This window comes from Xyrauchen texanus, chromosome 41 (genome assembly GCF_025860055.1).
Source record: "Xyrauchen texanus isolate HMW12.3.18 chromosome 41, RBS_HiC_50CHRs, whole genome shotgun sequence".
Taxonomy (NCBI): domain Eukaryota; kingdom Metazoa; phylum Chordata; class Actinopteri; order Cypriniformes; family Catostomidae; genus Xyrauchen; species Xyrauchen texanus.
In genome coordinates this window covers 18,361,196-18,382,932 of record NC_068316.1, presented here as the reverse complement: position 1 = coordinate 18,382,932, position 21,737 = coordinate 18,361,196, and positions in this window count along the sequence as shown.

Sequence of the window (21,737 nt, the reverse complement as noted above, 5' to 3'; positions counted from 1 at the left end):
GGGTCTCTACAGCCCTTACTTCATCGTACCCAAGAAAGGCGGCGGCTTACAAAAGATCTTGGAATTACGAGTTTTCAACCGGGCCTTGCCCACCTCCCTTTCAAAATGCTCAAGCAAAGACACATTCTAACTTGCGTCCGGCATCTAGATTGGTTCGCAGCGGTAGACCTGAAGGACGCGTACTTCCACGTCTCAATATTGCCTCGGCATCGACCCTTTCTACGGATTGCATTCGACGGCAGGCGTATCAGTACAAGGTCTTCCCCCTCGACATGTCCCTGTCCCCTCGCATCTTCACGAAGGTCGCAGAGGCAGCCCTTGACCTGTCTTGATCCGATCAGACAGCACCACCACGGTAGAGTACATAAATCGCCAAGGCGACGTATGCTCCCATCATATGTCACAACTCACCCGTCATCTCCTCTTTGGAGCCAGCAGCAACTCAAGTCGCTGCATGCCACTAACATCCCTGGCAACCTCAACGTGGTAGCGGACACGGCCCACCACGACACAGTAGACGGCAAGTCTTTGGGTAAGCACGACTTAATTATCAGGTTCCTAAGAGGCGTCCGGAGGTTAAATCCCTCCCGGCCGAGCCTGTTCCCTTCCTGGTATCTCTCAGTGGTCCTCTCGGGCCTTCAGAGACCCCCCTTCGAGCCACTAGAATCAGTTGGACTCAGGGCCCTCTCCTTGCCTCCATCAAGAGGGTCGGGGACCCGCAAGCGTTCTCTGTCAGTGAAACCTGCCTGGAGTTTGGTCCGGCAAACACTCACATGATCCCAAGACCGCGACCGGGCTATGTGCCCAAGGTTTCTACCACTCCCTTCAGGAACCAAGTAGTGAACCTGCAAGCGCTGCCCCGGGAGGAGGCAGGCCCAGCCCCTTCGTTGCTGTGTCCGGTACGTGCTTTGCATTTCTACTTGGACCAAACGCAGAGCTTTAGACATTCTTAGCAGCTCTTTGTCTGCTTTGGTGGACAGCGGAAAGGGAACGCTGTCTCCAAACAGAGGCTTTCCCACTGGGTAGTGGATGCCATTACGTTGGGTTGAGTCGGTGTCATTCCGTGTATTCTCAGGTCTGAGCCGGTAGAACTCGGTACACAACCCCCCCCCCCCCACCTTGCATCTGTCCTTGTTTATATATTTTTATCAACGCTGAAAATAATTTTGTATGAGATACCTTGCAATTGTGTGGTTGTGTGTCTATCATACTGAGACAAAACATTAAGTCCCCCCTCCATTGTATGAGTTAGTATTGCCCAACTAGATGGCGGTGTCATGTGGTACATGTTACTTTTCTCAGCACTGGCCAGGATGCATGAACTCACAATAGTTTGTTATTACTGAATGAGGATTTTTTTTAAATGCTATTATAGATTTTGGCCATAGGTATGACTACTTGCAATTATCAGTTTTTATTAAAAATAACTGTCCAGCATAAAATGTCTCCAAATGGATATAAAGTGTTCTTAGATTTAAATGCAGATGAGTGGGGTATTCGGATTTGAAGGGTCAAGCGCCCCCTGCAGGAATAAGACATGCAATTTTGGTCTGTAGGCTTGTTACCCACACAAAACATCCATATGAATTTAAAAAACATGAAATATATCACGAGTCATATGTGGTCAGTGAAGATGTTAAAGGTGTCCATAGAAATGATCAGTTGTTTTTCATGATGAAGAAAGCAGTCAGGCATTTCAAATGAGCAGGTAAGAATTGTAATTTTCTGAAAGAGTAAATTTTTTCTCAAACCTTAACCCTAAAGCTTTTTCGGAATGTTTGATATGATAGTGTATAAATATTTAAGAGTATGCATGTATGACGTGATTATACAGTTATACTATTAACCGTGATTAAAAATATCACTGTTAATTTAACCATAACAATTTAGAATCCACATCCGGATGGTCCTGGCTAACCAGTGCGACGGACTGGAAAGCGTAAGCCACGTGTCCAAGCACTGTGCGAGGGGCACTAAAGGGACGATCATTTTTGACATACCCGGTGGGGCTTCGCAGCGTAGTGTTGCGTCGGGAGGCAAAGTTGCAAGGCACTTACCTTGCTCCGCTTACCCGGTAGGGGGCAGGTTAGTTACTGAGGAGGAGGTCCTAGTGAGGTGTCCTCTGGACTCGTCAGAACCGGCCAGCCGGGTTTGTGAACTATGTACAGATGTGGACGAGGAGGTGAATTTTCTACGTCCAGAGTGCCACTTCTCCAGTAAGGTTCTGTTGCCAGGGCACCATGAGAATGGCATTTGCGGGCACCGGCTAGGTGACCCAGGGAATTAGGAAATCCCTCTTTTATTGACAAAAGTGGGTACCGCAGCCCGAAGGGGGTGAGGCAAATGAAAAAAACGGAAACTATTCTCCTCTCGGCCCTCCACTGGGGGAAGGAGTGGTCTGGATCCCAGCTCCTGAGCGAACATCTTAGGAGCCTTCCGGTTCCTAGAAGAGGTTTGTGGGACGGGGGGCCATGATATCTGTTGCAGGGCTCCCTGTTCTTTTATTCTAATCTTTTCTCTTTGTAAAACTAATGTTTGGGAGTCTAATATTTATATTTCATATTGACACACTACAGCTGAAGATATAAATAACCATCAAAAGACAAATTCTTTTGTGAAACATCTTATGTGCACAGTTATACAAAAGAGTAATATTTTGTAAGCCTAAATGGGAAAACTGTGTGTGTACTGGAGCTGTTGTTATGGTCACAGACGGTGGCCACGTGGTGCTTTAATGGCTAGGTGTAGCGAATTGAACTTTCTATTTACGTAAAACTGAAGCTTAAACACACAACTTTCAAAATGTAACAGAGGAATTCGATCTACCAGAATCTCATATCCATCAAAAAAGCACTTAAATTGGCTGTTTGGCGGCATTTAACTGTAAACTGTGTTATGTGTAAATCAGATGTTTATTGTAATTGTCATACTGCTGTGTTGCTTGGAACCGCACCAAAGACTTTCACCCACTGTTGCACTTGTGTATATGGTTGAGTGACAATAAAGAGATTTGATTTGATTTAAATGACTGACTGATGACGACGGATGTAAAACAAGCAGATGGAAGTCATTGAAAGAAACACATTCTACAAATTGGACAGGATGCTCCAGTAATCATTCAACACACTAGTAAGTTTAATATTTTTAGCTCTGGTAATTTTAAAGTGATGAAATAAAGATGACACTTTTTGTAATGTTTAAGCGTGTTGACAGCGCGTGCTGTATTTGCGTGTAGTTACTATCAGCGAGTGAACTTTTGAAAATGATGTCTTAAATAGTCCTCATTATTTAAAGCATTGCTTCTGTACATATTCACCGCATTCAACAATAAATGTCAATTTTTGTCATGATCAGACTTTAAATTGCCAGCTGTAAACAATGTTCTTGTTATTTTGCATATTCCAAAGGTTTATTTATAAGGCGTTGTGGACAGTATTTAGAGTCTGTTGCCGATTCTTTATGTTGGGGTGTCTGACAGAATAAACTGATGCATAAAAAACTGTTTAATGCTGTGCATGTTGTACACCCACAATGATCTTACATTTACGCACTATTGAAGCCCTCTGTGTCACGGTTCCGGAATTTGTGCCGACTAATACTGTAGTTTGTTTTTCTCACTCCCTCATGTCTCACATGTGGAGCCAGCACACAATATTCAATATTCAATTGTGATCAGTATTTCCATGGGGAGGCGCTGATCATGACAATGATTTCCACATTCTCACTGATTTTACTCCCTACTTATTCCTTGCATTTTCCTTCTTTCTTTGCCAGTTTATTGTTTACTGTCAAGTGTTAACTGTGCTCTCTTGTTTAGTTTGAGATTGCTTATTTGTCTGTTGGTTGCTGTCTCTAGAGGTGTGATTATCTTCCTGTTCTCTGCCACATACGCCCGTATTGATGCCCAGTTCCCTTGGAGGAGGATTCCTCGGTCTCTGCCCATTTCGGGGGAGAAACTTGCCTGGGCTTTGCTTCAACAGACTCTCTTCGAATTGCTCCTGATTTCCGCAATGCACGCACTCATTCCTTAGCCTGTAGCAGTTATAGTCTTTTGACTTGCTCATCACTGCAGCCGGTACTGAGTACGCCTGTCCTTGTTTACAAACGTTGTTGTTAATAAACTCATTGACTGTTTCCCTCTGCTTTTGGGTCACTTTGTCTCCCCTCACCCTTTGACACTCTGGTTACACTTAAACGCATCACTGAGCTCGGGATGCACATAAGCGGTGTTGTGCCCTAGACTGGAGCATCTCTTATGTGTGTGTGTGTGTGTGTGTGTGTGTGTGTGTGTGTGTGTGTGTGTGTGTGTCAGTTTTCTTAATATAGGGCTTCCCTTAGCATCCACATGTCCCCCAGAAATATGTCCACTTAGACATTTAGACTATTGTTATATGATATGCATGTTGTGCATCAGTGCTGTTAAATTTCTTGTTAAAGCTTTGAGTAAGATGTGTAAATGAATGTTGTTCAATCAATGCTAACTCTTTTGGATAAGCACTGCCATTTTGTGAATATTTTAAGGTATCCATCTATTTGGTATGGATCAGAAAATGGCCAAAAAGCCTGTTCCATATCTGTACTGATGGATGTCTCTTAAACCAGAGACAAATGAAAGGATGACTTGTGTTTTAATGTGCACAGATATATGGGAGCTCTGGGAGAGAGAGAGCTACATAGACAAAGCAGTAGTCTTCTTGAAAGGGATGTCACCATGGTTATTGCACTTTAGTACAACATCTGACAAAGCCTCTGAAACTCATTGATAAGGCACAGATGCCTGTGGGAAATTGATGGAATGTGAATGTGTCTAAAATGTAACTGAGGGTTGTGGCGCATATTTTGGCAAAGAAACTTTTTTGAACAAGCAACACAGTCAGCCTACCCATTGTAACGCCTCCTAAAATCATAGCACTGACTGAACCCTTAGTCTAAGGGTTTGTTCTCAGAGCAAACTGCCACTGATTTACCATGGCAACAAGAGCTCAAAAGGGTTACCATGATCACCGCCCCACCCCTTAATTTACTTTGCTTTCCTGAAGGTAGAACTTAGTCATATGGAACAAAATGTAGAACAGACATAAACAAATAAATAGTGTTTTATGCAATTTAGTTTATTTCAAATGCATTTAAGTACACTTCTTTTCAATTTAGATATGTATTTATTATTGATTTTTACTGTAAAACAAAATGAAAAGTACTGAGTACTGATTGAGAATTGTTTACTTTTTTTTACAGTGAATAAATCTGGAATCTGAAGACTTGTTTAGCATTTTCTGTGCTGTTTTACAAAATTGATTTAAACATTGCACATGTTTTAAGCAAAGTGGAGATTACCACACTCTTTGGTAGTTGAAAGCAAATTAGCCAAAATATTTCATAAACGAACAATCAAGGGGCTGGGGACGGGGGACTGGGGATGGGGACTTTATGAATGACATGTCTTCAAATTCTGCAGATATCTCTGGAGCGTTCTGCAGAGTTCCATGGGCCTAGATTCAGCGTGGGCCTGCTCATGAGCTTGTTTTTCCTCTTGGGTAGGAAGCATGGGGTTCAAGGAGGAAACTAAATAAACAGGTTGTTTGTTTACAGATAAAGATTCTAATTACAACTCAAGTACTCCAAAGACAGCATGCTAATCATGCTTTCCTATTCCCCAGTGAGTTTGACTCGTAATATACACAGTGATTTGGCATCCATGGTAATTCCCCGGCTGAGAGAATTCATTACAGAGCCGTCCGTCAACAAAAACACCTGGTGCCAAGCGACACAATGGACATGCCCAATACTGCATATCTCCAGGACAGGGCTCAGCTGGTGGTGGTGGGGTGGCGGAGGTTGCCTGTGTTTTAGCGCACTGAAACAGCAATGTGATAGATTGTGAGCAGACTTATAAAGCAATGGCTTCCAATGCGATTGGCTAGGAATTACCCCGCTAACGAAGTGATGATGTACAGCTGCTAGTCTTCCCGCTAGAACTACGTTGCACTACGTTGCACTTCCATTTCCTGGGTTCTGAATTGAATATTGTGTTTTCTCTCAAGCATTACACATGAATATATTGCTAGTGTGGTTAAGTAGTTTATCTGTGTCCTCTGATTAATAATTGGAGGCATATGGGGTGTGGTGAAAGGATGAGTAGTGAGATTAAACCACTCTAATTTCAGAGTGATATGTTGTCATCAGTAGTGACTTAGTGCTCTATCACCTTTGTGTCCTCAATGAAGATATTTAGTTGTGGGATACTATAAGTGATGGAGTTATTCTGAATTCAGTTGGTTTTCAGAACTTCATTTTTAATTATTGTAATATTAAAAGTACCGTAAAGACAATGGTGAAGACTCATGGCATTGATCAAACTATAACATACAGAACATACCATCATTATCTAACCATGTTGTTAGGTCATTCTCATTTCTATATGGCATTTAGTTTGAATTTGATGACATGTCATTGAAAAAGCAGTGTAGAGATGATCAACAAATCAACAAGGATAAACCAAAGCATGATTAATTGTCACTAGCAGCACCAACAAACCGCTAGGTTTCGGGCCGGGTTCCGGGCCGGGTTCGGGTAAGTTTGAAGTATGACTTTGGGTTCGAGTAAGGTGACGAGTTAGGGGCTGTTCACACTGAACTTTGTTCTTCTATGTGCTTTTCAATTGTTTTCCTGTATAAACTTGCTGGATGTCTTGACTGCGACACCACGTCTCAATGTTTCTTCAGTGTCTTGCTCAGGACCGCCATATTTCTAAGACACCGTGTCAAGTAAAATTTTACTTGAGACACATTTGGTCTGTTTCATTTAGATGGTACTGGTCGGGTCAGGTAGGATGAAGTCATGCAGTCTCGAGTATAGGTCAGGTTCAGGCTTCATTTTAAGGCCCGTGCAAATCTCTAATCCACTAACATTATATTGAAAAGACAGCCTGCCATATTAATAAAAACACCTACTTTTTGTTCTGCGTGAAAAAGAAATTCATACAGGTTCGGAATGACATTAATGTGAGTAAATTATGACAGAATTAAACATTTTAGGAATTCTATTCCTTAAAATATTCTTTTTATTTTATTTTCAAAATCTAATAAAATTGTGTATTTGTTACATATTAGATGAGTAGAGCAATACCATTTTGTCTTCTTTCTACTTTCTCCTCACACAAATTCATTCACATTGAGTTTAGCTGATGGACAATGCAGTGCATGAACCTCTGTCAGCTGGTCCACTAGCTCCTGTGCCAGGTGAGCTTCTTCTAATTTCACTAACCACCTTGACTATCCTTTTCATAACTCTAATGAATCATTTCTGACTTTCACCATGTATTCTAGGTACTCAATTTTGATGCTCAGTAGCCCACCTCTGTACCATGGGAACCATCTTTGTCCTAGCCATATTTTTCTTCAATTGCTTTCAAATAGGTTTCATGAGGCATTTCATTGCTTTCCAAGGTTGCTGTAAACAAAAGGGCCTACATTATTTCATGCCATGCCTTCATTTTGTGATGTATTATGCTTCACTCTCTTGTATTTAAATTTGCTGTTATTACTGACTTGGCTGACTATTACTGAAAAAAACAATATTCAGATATTCTTTACAGGCAATCTTAAGTCTAACAGGGTATTATAATTTGCAAAACCATACACTTCCCTTTCCAAAATTTAAGTTTTATTCTTTTTTTTTTTGCTTTCAAAATGTTTAGTGCAAAGGCAAGCGTATATTAAGAGTGTTTGAAATAAGGAAGATTGGTGAAGTCCATATTTGTATTAATTATTGAGCTTCCACAAATTGCTGTTTTTTTGCACTGTGCTCATTACAAATGCAGGTATCCATATGTCAGACAGTCTAATGTATGTTTTATTAACTGAGCTACGAATAGTTCAGTCTATAATTTGTTATAATTAGCAAAATAATGTTTATTATTAACATGCTGAATGCTTAGAATTTAAATTCTGCAAACATGAATATGCCTTGCCTTTTCAGCCATAATTATCCCAGTGATGTAACTGTATAGCGTTTATGAATTAATTTTATATCAAGAACTAATAGAAGAACCATTGAACTGTGCGATCACCAATGCTACAAATTAGCAGGAAAGGCTCATTCATTCTGCTTGTGTCAAGAGCTTCCACCTGATATGAGACACTTCAGCAGTTTTTGCAGCCTTAAGTTGCCAGGAATTGTTTATGTGGCTTGAGCTTTTGTCTTAGAATTAATCATAGAAGTTAAACCTCCTGTAGTAAAGTGCAATTTGGAGTAGTTTCAGGAGAGCTACAGGAGAGAGGGGTTAGGAGGTGTTCGGTGTGTGGAGGTAGTGGAGCATATTTTTCTCTGAATGTGCTGTATAAGCAAGATGGATGAGGTGATGGGGAACATGTGCAAAGGCTGTTCAGTCTTTTCTCTCTAAAACCAGAAGCTCCAGCTTCCTGTGGTTTAAATAGAAGTGGCTCTTCTCATCCCCTGTCGAGGTGATTGTGCCTGAGCAGGGACACTCGGCAGTCGGCCCTGGCTCCCTTATCATCAAGCTAATGAGGTCAAGTGATGAATTGTAGAGCCAGTAAGCTACAGGGGCAAAAATGTAAGAGGAGCAGATTGAAGAGTGACCACAAAAAGCCAGCGGCCAGGACAAGCTGGTCTGTTTTTGACTCAAAAAAAAAAGAGCAATTCATTTAAATCCAGCATGGGGACAACCACCTCGTACCTGTAGCAATTAAAGAGCATGTTTACCAGACTTTACTTTTAGACTCGATGTAATAAAATATGTGATAAATACATAGTAACAATGTGATAAAATACTTTCTCATATCCCAACTTGTTGTTTCAACCACAAGTAAGCCAATCATAGGTTGAATTTCCTGACAAAGTGAACCCTGTGGCTCTGTGTTTCTGTCAAAACAATGAATTATTATGTTGGATACATCAACATAGATTCAACCAATGATGTGAGTTAGTGACAGGACTGTCTGTTTTGAATGGATCGTTCACCCAAAAATTCTCTCATAATGTACATGTGTCCACTTCCTGTAGCGCCATATAGCGCTCTGCACATGCATCAAGCAATAAGAAGTGTAATCGAGCTTGAAATCATGATTGTGCCTAGAGACTGCAATGACAAGTTGTTAAGAGAAACAGAGTTACATTTTGGTCTGCTCTCATCCAAAACCATTGATTTAACCACTGGACTGGAGTCGTATGAATTATTTCTTTGCTTACTTTATCTTCTTTTTTGGAGCTTTTGTAATTCTGATCACCATTCAGTTGCATTGTATGGACCTACAGAGCTGATGTATTCTTCTAAAAAAAACTTTGTTTGGATTCAGCAGAAAAAAATCATACACATTTGGGATGGCATGAGGAAGAGTAAAAGATGAGAGAATTTTTTTTGGGGTGAACTATCCCTTTAACTGTGGCAGATGAGGGTGTGTTTGTGAAACCTTTAAAACAGTTATTATTTTAAAAATTTGGCTTGGTGCTGCATGTGGTGGAAAGATCACACCCTTCACCTTTAAAAAGGACTGGGAATGAGGCTTTGGTCTGGATATTATTTTACAATTTGAATTGGTTTATTGATCATGAATCAGTTTAAAAATGCTTCTGATCTGCCATAGCTGTTATGCTATGTATTGCTATGTACCACGCTATCCTTGCTGTAGCTTCAACAATAGCAGAGCTGAAAGTTATAAAATTAATACAATAATCGAAAATAATACCTTCAAATATTGTCACTCACCAGCCAAGCTACTCGTGGAGGAAACTGACTACAAGACAATTTCTTGTTGCATAGATCCAAACAGCAGACAAACTGAGAGCTGATATTTTCACACATATTATTGCAAACCTAGCATTTAAAAGTTTAACGCGTACATTTACTTAATCACGATTAACGCATTTACCATTAATACAACATAAACCAGCATAAACACTGGTTGGATGGTGAAACCTTTGCAATGTGTTCGCCTGGCGTTATTACACTGACTGACACTTCACAACACACACAACAGCACCCCTGTGTCAGTAATTTTATGTTTTAACGCTATTTAATGTGCAAATGAAGCCCAGATGGGACTTGATAGAAATAAACATGACATAAACAAGTGCCGCTTGACGATGGCGTTGCTGCCCTGACGCGAATCATGAATGCAGCTTCGCAATTGCTGTAGGAAAGTGGATTGCCACAGTCTAACGGCAGATTAATATTGTGGAGGATGAGAGGTTAAGAGATTTAATGCTCATTGCAATGAAAATGCAACCTATATGGGGACTTGTTCTGTCAATTAGTCAAACTCCCACTTAGATTTTGGGAAACGTTTGATGTTATTTGAATTGGTTCTATATTTGTGCATTTCTATCATTATACTGTGGAAAGCTTTGTTTGGAAAATGTTAATAAAGCATTTCATTATTACATATGGTTTTGTTTTCTTTCCTAAGATGGAAATAAATGCATTTTAGAAGTATATAAATTCTAAAATTTCAGCACTTTCAAAACCTATGATTAAAATATATGATTAGTCACTATTTAAAAATGTATCTTCTGAAAGCACTAATATGCGAGTGCATACTGAGCACATGAATAGGAACACCTGTACACCTACTTTTTCATGAGATTATCTAATCAGCCATTCATTTGGAAGCACTGCATAAAATCATGCAGATACGGATCAGGAGCTTCAGTTAATGTTCACATCATCCATCAGAATGGGGAAAAATTTGATCTCAGTTATTTCGACCATAGCATGATGGTTGGTGCCAGATGGGCTGGTTTGAGTATTTCTGTAACTGCAGATCTTTTGAGATTTTCATGCACAACAGTCTCTAGTGTGATTTTACCAAAAATTATGCCACAAACAAAAAACATCCAGAAAGGGGCAGTTCTGTGGACTGAAAATGTTTGTTGATGAGAGAGGTCAACAGAGAATAGCCAGACTGGTTGAGCTGACAGAAATGCAACAGTAACTCAAATAACCCCTCTGCACAATTTAAGTGAGCAGAATAGAATCTCAGAATGTGCAACACGTCGAACCTTGAGACAGATGGGCTACAACAGCAGAAGACCACATTGGGAACTTTATTATGACCATTCCTAATAAAGTGCTAATTGAGTGTATATATAATTTTGTAATCTCCTATAGGAGTGTCTTGGGTAATCAAGTCACTATGAAATTCTGTGAAAAATGTAAGCAAAAATGATAGAATAAATCTAAATGAGTTGTGGGAAATTGTTTACTTATTAACTTCCTATAAATGCCTGTCAGTGCAGATTAACCTGTCAGTGCAGATTAAACCCAGTCAGAGTGCAACATTTGAGTCTAAGACTCTATATAACTGTCCGTATGTTTGTTCATACATTAATAATGTTTATACCATGTTCACACAATGTCAGCACCAAATAATATGACAGTTATCAAAATGGCTAAAATCAAGGAAATGGAGGAATAGACGATAAAACAATAACTGATGAGAAGACTGATTAGATTAGAAAAGGAGAGAATATATTAGGGGGGAAAAGACACCCAGAGGCAATTAAATATAATTTCATTGTGATATTTTTTACCAAAATTTTATTTCATTAATTTAGCAAGTAAGGCTGAGTCATATAGCATTTTTCCTCTAGACTGACAAAAAATCACACTAAAGGATAAATGAAGATTGACACAGAGAAAATATGGGTTTCTCTTGTTTTAAAACCCAAGACATGAAAAAAATCCAAGGAACATTTTGGAAAAATCAACAAAAATGATGCTGGTATTACCTCTGAATGACTTAGGTTCAAAAATAGTCCAAGTCTGTGAGCTCACCATTACCACCAGCTACTGAAGAAGTAAGGCTCCTGCAAATATTTACTCATGGTCAGGGTGCCGTACTCTCTTGAAAGAGATGTTAAATGCTGTACAGACTTGTTGATTGACAACCTTGTACTCCATTCAGCATATTTTTATAATGGAATTCATTTTTAAATTGTATCCTCATTTATTTATTTAAGATAATGTTTCATTTGACAGACATTTTATTCTAACTCATATGGACATAACTAAGGAATAGGTTTAGTGTTAGGTTAGGTTAGGGTCAACAAAACTAGAACCAGATGTGGGTACAGTAGCCAAAAACTGTTCTCAAGAAAAAGTGCAATTACTTCAAAAACATAATCACTCAAGTAGAAGTAAAAGTACTAACATAAATAATTACTTGAGTAAGAGTAAGTATCCAATTAAAAGAGTAAGTAGTGAGTAACTTGTTACTTTCACAAATGACATTATAAACATTAACTCCCCTATATTCCATTACATAATACACATTGAACATGTACTACAGAATTATTATTATTAATAATGGAAATTCTGTCATTATTCACCATCATTTTGTTCCAAACCCGTATTACTTTATTTCTTCCATGCAACACAATAAGGAGATATTAGAAAGAATGTTTGCCTGAGTCACTATTTACTTTCAGTGAATGTTTTTTTTATTATATATATTTTGAAAGTGAAGGGTGACCGAGACCGTCAGTTCCTAACATTATGTCTAACATATTTTGTGTTCCACATAATACAAAGCCTCACACTGGTTTGGAACAACGGGTAGAGAAATGATGACAGAATATAAAATTATGGCTGAGCTATCACTTTAAAGAGATAGCTTACCCAAAAATGAAAATTCTCTCATCATTTACTCACCCTCATGACTGTCAGGGATCAATCAGGTTCATTCACACCCACTGCACAAAGATCACAATCACCTGAGTATTAACCACCTGCACCTGTCATCTAATCCAGCACCACTGAGCACTACAAAAGAGCACACTTCTCATCCAGTCTCCGTCGAACCTTGAACTAGGAACCGACCTGCTAACTCTCTCTCTCTCTGTGATTCCCAGATTTGTGTATTCATCAGCTCCAGTGTGACTCCACAGTATTCCAGCAAAAGGACTTACCTACTGCTTCTTTCCCTAGACCCCACGTTTCCTCCTGGATTCTCCCCTATTCTCCTGTGATCCTTCCCTGTGTTTCCCGGTTGGCACATCCTTGCTATATCCAAGCAGATCTCTACAACATATCATCGCACGATCATTCCTCTGCAAATCATTCCCCATGTCTGTCAATTTCATCTGATGCTCACTTGCCATTCAAATATTAAAGCTTTCTGAATCCTATTTACCTTGTTGTCCTCGTTTATATCCTGACAATGACATCCTAGATGTGTATGACTCCCTTTCTTCTGCAGAACACAAATTAAGTTTTTTAAAGATTATTTTTGCTCTGTAGGCCAACATTTTGATGCTCCAAAAAGCACATAAAGACAGTATAAAAGTAATCCATAAGACTCCAGTGGTGTAATCCATGTCTCATAAGAAATATGATAGGTGTGGGTGAGAAACAGATCAATATTTGTCTTTTTTTGCTAGACAGCAGGGGGCGATATGCAGAGAAGAATGTGAATCACCAAAAACATAAGAAGAAGAATGTGAAAGTGATCTGTTTCTCTGTTTCTCTGTATATCTGTTCTGAATATACTGATTTAACCACTAGAGTCTTATGGATTATTTTTATGCGGACTTGTGTGTTTGTTTAGCTTTAAAATGTTGCCACCCATTCACTTGCTTTGTATGGACCTACAGAGCTGAGAAATTCTTCTAAAAATCTTAATTTAAGTTCAGCAGAAGAAAGAAAGCTTTCTTTTAAAGTCCTGTGTGGATTCTTATTTCAGTGTAGTTAGAGTTTTCAGTGTTGTAAGTCTTTAGATCTTTAGTTCTGTACAGCAGTACCGCTGCTCTCTAAATGTAGAGCACGCAGCCTACGTAGGGCACCAACCCTGATCGTTGAACATTCACTATGTCTGAAACCACCCCCTATCCACTATATAGTGCACTATTTCGAGTTTTCGCTATTTTGTAGGAGTGTCTGAATTCTGAGTGAGCCACTCGTTCCCTACTTTTGTTCACTAATTCTTACCACAATGTACTCTAATTTCAAGTGTACATTTCAATTACACTCGATGACAGTTCATTTCCCACAATCCACCACAGGAAATATGTATGAGCTGGGAGTTTACTGCTTCCTTCATTCCTGCAATGTTTTATTTCATGTTGAATGTAGTAAATTACTTTTTGACAAATCATTACTGGATTAAAATAGCATAATAACATATAGAGAGACAAAACATACAGATACTAATGTACTCTTTATTTCATCAAATGTGTTTACTCTTTATATTAACACACAGTTTATATTAAAAATGACAAATAGAATTAAGATTTATTATATTAATATATTATTTAATAAGAATAACATGTAAGGCCCAAGTATATTTAAAATTTCATATGTGACGTTTCTGCACCAGCCCGAGAGCTCCGACATTCTCGTCTGAAGCAGCTGCGATAGTTTCTAGTACCCCCACAAGGGCGTGGAGTAAATGCATAAATACTGCTTATGACATGCGGGACACTGACATATTGTTGCACTGATTTAAAAATTTACACATAAAAACTGATGTCATAAGAGCCCAGTTACAGAATCACCCTGAAAATGACCATCTCAATACACAGAAAAGCCCACGTTAGAATTAGAGCCAAAACGTACCTCAGCGTGCTGCCTGAAGTTGGAGCTGTGACTTTAATCTTGAAATATCAGCTTGTCTTGGTGTTAAATGAAGGCATTGCATGACGAAACTATTCTTTTTATCACTGTGTGGAGCGAAGAAATTGTTTCATTTTGAAGAGTTTGATGCTGCTGCACTGATGACTTGAGGGACAGTCTCATCACTCAAGTGGGAGCGTCAAATTACGCAGCTGTGAACTTCTGCTCTGATAAATGTCCCATTCAATAATCTCTCAATAAATTACACATTAATTCAAATTAAACCCAGTAATGTAACGACAGTAACGCCACACATTGTAAAGAAGTAAAAAAAAATCATAAAAAAATTTACTTGAGTGAGAGTAAAAAGTACCCACTTTTAAACCTACACTAAAAGTAAAAATTTCCCCAAAATGTTACTCAAGTAAATGTAATGGAGTAAATTTAACGAGTTACTACCTACCTTTATACAAAGGTACACTCCATTCTGGATCCCCTTTAGCTCATAAACACTTTCTAGAGGGAAAAATGTGTTGAGGCAGCTTTAAACACAAGCTTTATAGAGAATAGTGTGTTTCACAGTGATAAGTTAAGCATGACATGGAAGATGGACAGCTTCTCAGCACTCACCTTGTTTTAACCTCAGTCCTGTTTTATAATGCAACCTGAAGCTGGAAGGCATCAGCAGGGGTAAGACAGGTTTGTGTACATACGTTTTCTCTGAGCCAGTGCTTTAAAATATAGTTCTGAAACATAAAGGACAGTTTTTCAGTTGCTGAGTCAAGCCAGATCTCATGAAGATCTTGAAGATAATTTTGTAAAAATATAACATACAAGTCTATTCTAATCTGACTTGTAGTAACACGCCTATCTAGCATTATACTTCATAACTGTACACTTCATAACTTTTATTTATTTATAACTTTAGAGGCTTTGTTCATATAGTAAATAAAAAAAAACTTACATTTAGCATCCTAGCTACCCAAATTATGTACATGCAAAAATGATAATAGCAATTTTAACATTTATTTTACTTTCAAATTCTTTAAATATGTTCCTCTGACCAAATCAAAACCCTGCAGGCAGAGATTATTGATGCTTTACCCATTTATTGAATCACAAAGTGGACAGTGTGACTGTAATCAATTTTAATATAATTTCTTCTGTTTGGGGTCACTCTGAATCCAGCAAAAATACATTGTTGAAACATAAAATAAAATAAATCAAAATAGAAAACTGTAAGGAGTGCATCTTTACAATGTGTGCACCAGTCTGAAAATGTTAGTGTGAAAATTCAATGCATTTATTCTTTTCATTCAACAAGGGCCTTTGATACCCTAAAGTCCAAAAGACCCCTGGTATAATTAATGTAACATTAACATAATGTAAAAATAATTAATAAAAAAAGAAATAATGGAAGACATTTGAAGTGTTATCAAGTATAATTTTATTCATAATCAGTTCTCATAAGGTTAGGAAAAATCATGAAATATCAACCTGATACTTCAATTTTAAGAATATTTTGGAGCTATTAAATCATGAGGGTTAATTCAACGGTATGCTATACTTGCCAAATTTGTTGTCTCTCCTATACTCATGGATGTTGTGTTTATTAATATGCGTATACATGACTGGGTTTCCCATCTACCCTGAGCTTTTTTAATTACAAACCCAAAGCTGCATAGCCACAACCCTGCTTATCTCATTTTAAATGATAGAGATTTCACACTTTTAATTCAAAAGTGACTTTTTTGAATTGCTTTCTTTGGAATGCTTTGGATTCACTGACTTTGCCTCATATATTTATTTCATAAAAGGTAAGGAAACTCAGCTTTGCGGTTATGGTGCTGCATAGAGTAAGCAAGATAAGCCCTTATTTACATAACTGCCATTTTGCCATTAGTCATCCCTCAAATCACCAATCGATGAGATTAATTTTTTGTGATTTTGTCACAATTGCTTTTCAAATATTATATTGGTTTATGGGACTTGCAACATCTGTTGACAAATAACAAAAAGATATGTAATAGGATTAGTGTGTATACATTACATTTATATTCAATACCGTCATGTTAAAATGAAACATTAGACAAAAGGTATGGTCTGGTTGCTAAACAACAATGCTGAATAATCCATGATTCATTAACCAATAAATGTTTTCAATTTTTTTATTAAAACCTTTGAGCTTTGTGCTAGTTTTATGGGCAATTGAAGAAAATAAATCAGGTTTCAGGGCCACTTTTAAATTTCATACAGCCATTGCTGAGGAAAAGACATGATTGCAAGGTTCACAACTGCTTTTAAAAATTTCCCCCAAAAAATAACCTTTCATGAGCTTTACCATTGATCTCCTAGCTTGATCTCTCTGTGCAATTGCAGTTTTGTGGTATGTTATTTTCTTAACATTAATCCTAAATTATTGTCACTTGGCAGCACAGAAAGCAAGGAAACGTCTTGGTTACGTTCATTACCTTGGTTCCATGAGAAGTAACAAGATGTTGCGTAATGATACAATGGGCAGACATCATTGGTCTGAAGCCCTATACAATCACGCCAATTAATTGACTGATGGCACTTAAACTGTGCCCATAAGGAGCTCCTTATAGGCGCCTGCTTCAGCACCATTTCCTCAGATTTTCTGCAAAACGGCACAAGCCTATACAGCAACACATGAGTATGTCCAGCTATGCAAAATCTCGTTCCCTACATATGTAACCGAGACGTTTATGTGGCATGGGGGGCGTGGTCATGTGTCAGTCTGCGGGAGAGGGAGAGCAGTTAGGCTCATCACCTGGGTCGTAATTATATCTAACCCCTATCACTCATTATAGTGATGGCAGAGGGAGACCTGAAAAGGCTTGCAAGAGTGTCATAGATTAAAGAGAGTGACTTGCAAGCACAACAGCTCTCAGAAGAGAATATGCTTTAATTTATTAATAAACGGTTTATTTGTTTTGACGGTTACCATCGATTGTGTGAAACTGAAGATTATAAAACTGACCATGAACCTGTTTCATTGTCTCCTAACTCCTCCATTGCCCACAAACTAAGAACTTTCTACAGTGGTGCCGAAAAAAAGTCCCGGCTTTGGAGGACAATGCCATTATGAAGTTCTCACCACTGGGCCAAGTCTTCAAGATCCTCACCAGTATCCAGCAGACCCAACACCAAGCCCTAATGGAGGTACTCCTTGAGCTAGAACAATGCTTCCAAGTCCTGCTCCAGGCACAATTGGAGGACCGGCAGGTGCTCCGGAGCCTGATCTCCAGGGAGGAGGCTTGCACTACGACATCCCCTGAGCCTACTCCACCTATGGCTCTGACGAAGATGGGGCCAAACGATGATCCAGAGGCCTTCCTCAACCTATTCGAGAAGACTGCAGAGGTTTGGAGGTTGCCTCCCGATCAGTGGGCAGCCCGCCTGTTGCCCTCACTCTCCTGGGAGGCATAGCTAGTGGCACAGCAACTTCCCACCACCAGACTCCTTGATAACAGCCACCAGAAGAAGACCATCCAACAACAGGTTGGACGTACCCATTCGCTTTTGGGCAGCAGCTTCTTAAAGCCAGCCGGAAATGGTTGCTGGTGGGGGGAACCCGCGGCATCATGGAGGTCGTTGATCTGGTTGTGCTAGAACAGTTTGTCTCCCAATTTTCCCGAGGCATGGCCAAGTGGGTCAAGTGCCACCACCCGGAAGTGCTGGAGGAGGACATCCAGCTGACTGAGGACTACATGGCGGGGTTTCCAGGAGGTTGCGAATCAATCTCTTATCTCTCTTCTCTTTCTTCTCTCTCTCCACCCCCTGTGTCTCATCCTCCCCCCATCCCCCTCAGTCCCAGCCAGTTCCAGCTCCTCGGAGGAACCTTCCCCTTGTCTGTCTCTCCTACTCCCCCTGTGTCCCTCCGCTATCCCCCCAGGTTGGCAAGACCACCCCCACTAGGGCGAAAGAAAGACCTGGGCCGGTGTGCTGGAGCTGTGGGGAAGCCGGACATAGTCTGGATCGGTGTCCAGTGATGGAGGTGGGGACACTGGTTCAGATCCCCAATGCTCCACAGGCTGCCCCCGATCAGGCAGGAGCATAGAGTATACCGGTAAGAGTAAATGGGGATACACATTAAGCTTTGATGGATACAGGTTGTTCTCAAACCTTGATCCACCACCGCTTGGTGCAAAGCGGGGCATTGGATAAAAATAAAAGTGTGCATGGTGATATTCACAAGTATCCGGTGGTTACCATTAAGATACCCATTCACTAATTCTGGAACCAATTGGCCCAGTTTTAAAATCTGTTGGGGGTAATGTGTGTTGATGGGTCATGCAAAGTAGTGTTGCGGTGTGTGACGTGTGATGCTATGGCTGCAGAGGCGGTGCCTGGGCTGTCAACATCGACTCAACATCAGGATGATGCAGATGAGGAAATTCTCCAGATTTCCCTCTGGAGCAGTCACATGACAAGTCCCTCAAGCATGCCTTTGACCAAGTGAAAGTAATTTATGGTCAACAGCTCCAGCCTAATGTTGCCCTCACATATCCATACTTTTCTATTATCAAGGAGTGGTTGTATTGAGTGACGCAGGACACTCAAACCAAAGAGAATACAACTCAGCAGTTAGTACCAAAGGGCCATCGGGAAACACTCTTCCAGTCGGCTCACCATAACCCAATGGCTGGCCACTTAGGTCACGAAAAGACTTTGAGCTGTATAACGGGCCATTTTTTTTGGTTGGGTATTTACGGGGACGTTCGCAGTTGGTGTGCAGCATGCCGTGAATGTCAGTTGGTGAATCCACCACCATTGTGCCCTCTGCCATTGATCGAGATCCCCTTCGAGAGAATTGGCCTGGACCTCGTTGGGCCATTACAGCGGACTGCACATGACCATCGCTTTGTATAGGATCTGGTAGACTATGTGATATCCGGAAGCAGTGCCCCTGCACAACATCTCAGCACTCTACAAAATGATCTCCTGGGTGGGCATTCCAAAGGAAATCCTCACTGATCAAGGCACAACATTTATGTCATGCACACTTAGCAAACTATATGAATTATTAGGCATTAAATTGATTCTCACCAGCATTTATCAACCGCAAACCAACGGGTTGATTGAACGATTTAATAAGACCTTAAAAAACATAATTTGTAAGTTCATACACGAAGACACTAAGAATTGGGATAAGTGGCTCAAACCCCTGCTGTTTGCAGTATGAGAGGTCCCGTAAGCATCCACAGAGTTTTTTCCAATTTGAGCTACTGTCGCTATCCAGCCATGCGGTGTTCTTGATGTCATACGGGAAGCTTGGGAGGAAGGATCTTCGAATGGTAAAAATCTTATTCAATACGTTCTTGACCTTCGAGCAAAACTCCAAACTTTGGGGCAACTAACACAGGAGAATTTGTTCCAAGCGCAAGAAAGTCAACGCTGACTATGTGATAGGGGCACTCAACTATGGGAATTCGCACAGGGCGATAAAGCTTGTATTGCTGCCCACCTCGAGCTCCAAATTACTCGCCAAGTGGCAAGTACTCTTTGAGGTCACATAATGAATCGGAGATCTCGATTATGAGGTTAGGTGAATAGATAGGAGAGGGGCATGTCAAATCTACAACCTCAACCTCCTCAAACCATGGAGGGAGGTTGTGCCTGTAGCCTTGGCGACAGTAGCTCTGGAGAGGGCGGAGATCGGGCCAGAAGTATCTACCAAATCAAGATAAATCACTCCGGTCCCTTGTGGAGTCCACCTTTCACTGTCGCAGCTTACAGACATTGCCAGGCTGCAAGAGGAATTTGCAGATGTGCTTTCACCCCTACCTGGTCGAAAGCACCATATCAAAACCACCCCGGAGATGGTGGTTCGCAGTCACCCCATCATCTTCCTGAACACAAGAAAATTATTGAAGAATTAGTGGCAATGCTTGAAATGGGTGTAATACAGAAGTCGCACAGTGATTGGGTCAGCCAGATAGTTCTGGTACCGAAGAGTGATGGCTCGGTCTGGTTCTGTGTTGACTACCGGAAAGTGAACACAGTGTCCAAATTTGACGCTTATCCAATGCCGCAAATTGACAAGTTACTCGATCGGTTGGGTGCGGCTCAATTTTACTCAATACTGAACTTAACAAAGGGTTATTGGCAGATCCCTTTAACTCCAAAATCCAGAGAAAAGACACTGTTCGTATTACACCAATTTGTGTCGCTTCCGTTCAGTTTGTTCGGAGCCCCAGCCATGTTTCAGCACCTTATGGACAAGATTCTCAGACCACACATATGCTGCTGCATATCTGGACGATATTATAATTTATAGTAATAACTGGCGGCAACATATGCAACACCTGAGGGCTGTCCTGAAAGCGCTGGGACAGTCGGGACTCACAGCCAACCTGAAGAACTGTGCAACAGTGCAGGTGGAAGTTAGGTATCTGGGGTTCCACTTGGGTCACATGAAGGTGTGTCCACTGGTTAGCAAAACTGCAGTGATCGCAGCCTGTCCGGCACCCAAGACCAAAAAAGAGGTAAGGCAGTTTTGGGGGCTGTCGGGACTCACTGGCTGGCTACTACCGAAGGTTTGTGCCTTGCTATTCTGATGTCACCAGCCCGCTGACTGACCTTACTAAAAAGGGGGCTCCCGATCCGGTCCAGTGGACAGAGTCGCCGATGCCAATACCAAAGGCAGGGCAGTTTTAAGAGTCAAAGACTTATCAGAAACTGATGCTAAGTGCTCAAATGGGGCACACAAGAGGGCCTCTAACACCACAGATAAATCACATAAGGGTACGCAGAAAGGGCAAAAAGGTCTAAGCCATATGTTGTCCATGCATAAAACAAGAGATAAGAGAGTGTCTGCCGCTATAGTGGCAACAAAGACTTTAAGCATTGATGAGGCAACTCTGACCCCAAAAAGCTCCTGTAAAAATTCCAGAACTGAACCAATAGGGCAGTGAACTGAATCCTAATTTTGCACTGAACACCTGGAGATGAAAATATGCCACTTCTGTATTCCGTAAGCTGGATGGTCTTTGTGCATAGCGCCCCAACCCACGGAGGAGGCATCTTTTGTTATCACTTTTCAGGCGACAGATCTGTCCCAACATAACGCCCGACATCAGAAAGCAGGTCAGTCTCCATATTAACAGAGCTTGGCAACTTCCATGCATCACTTTAAAAGGACAAAGCA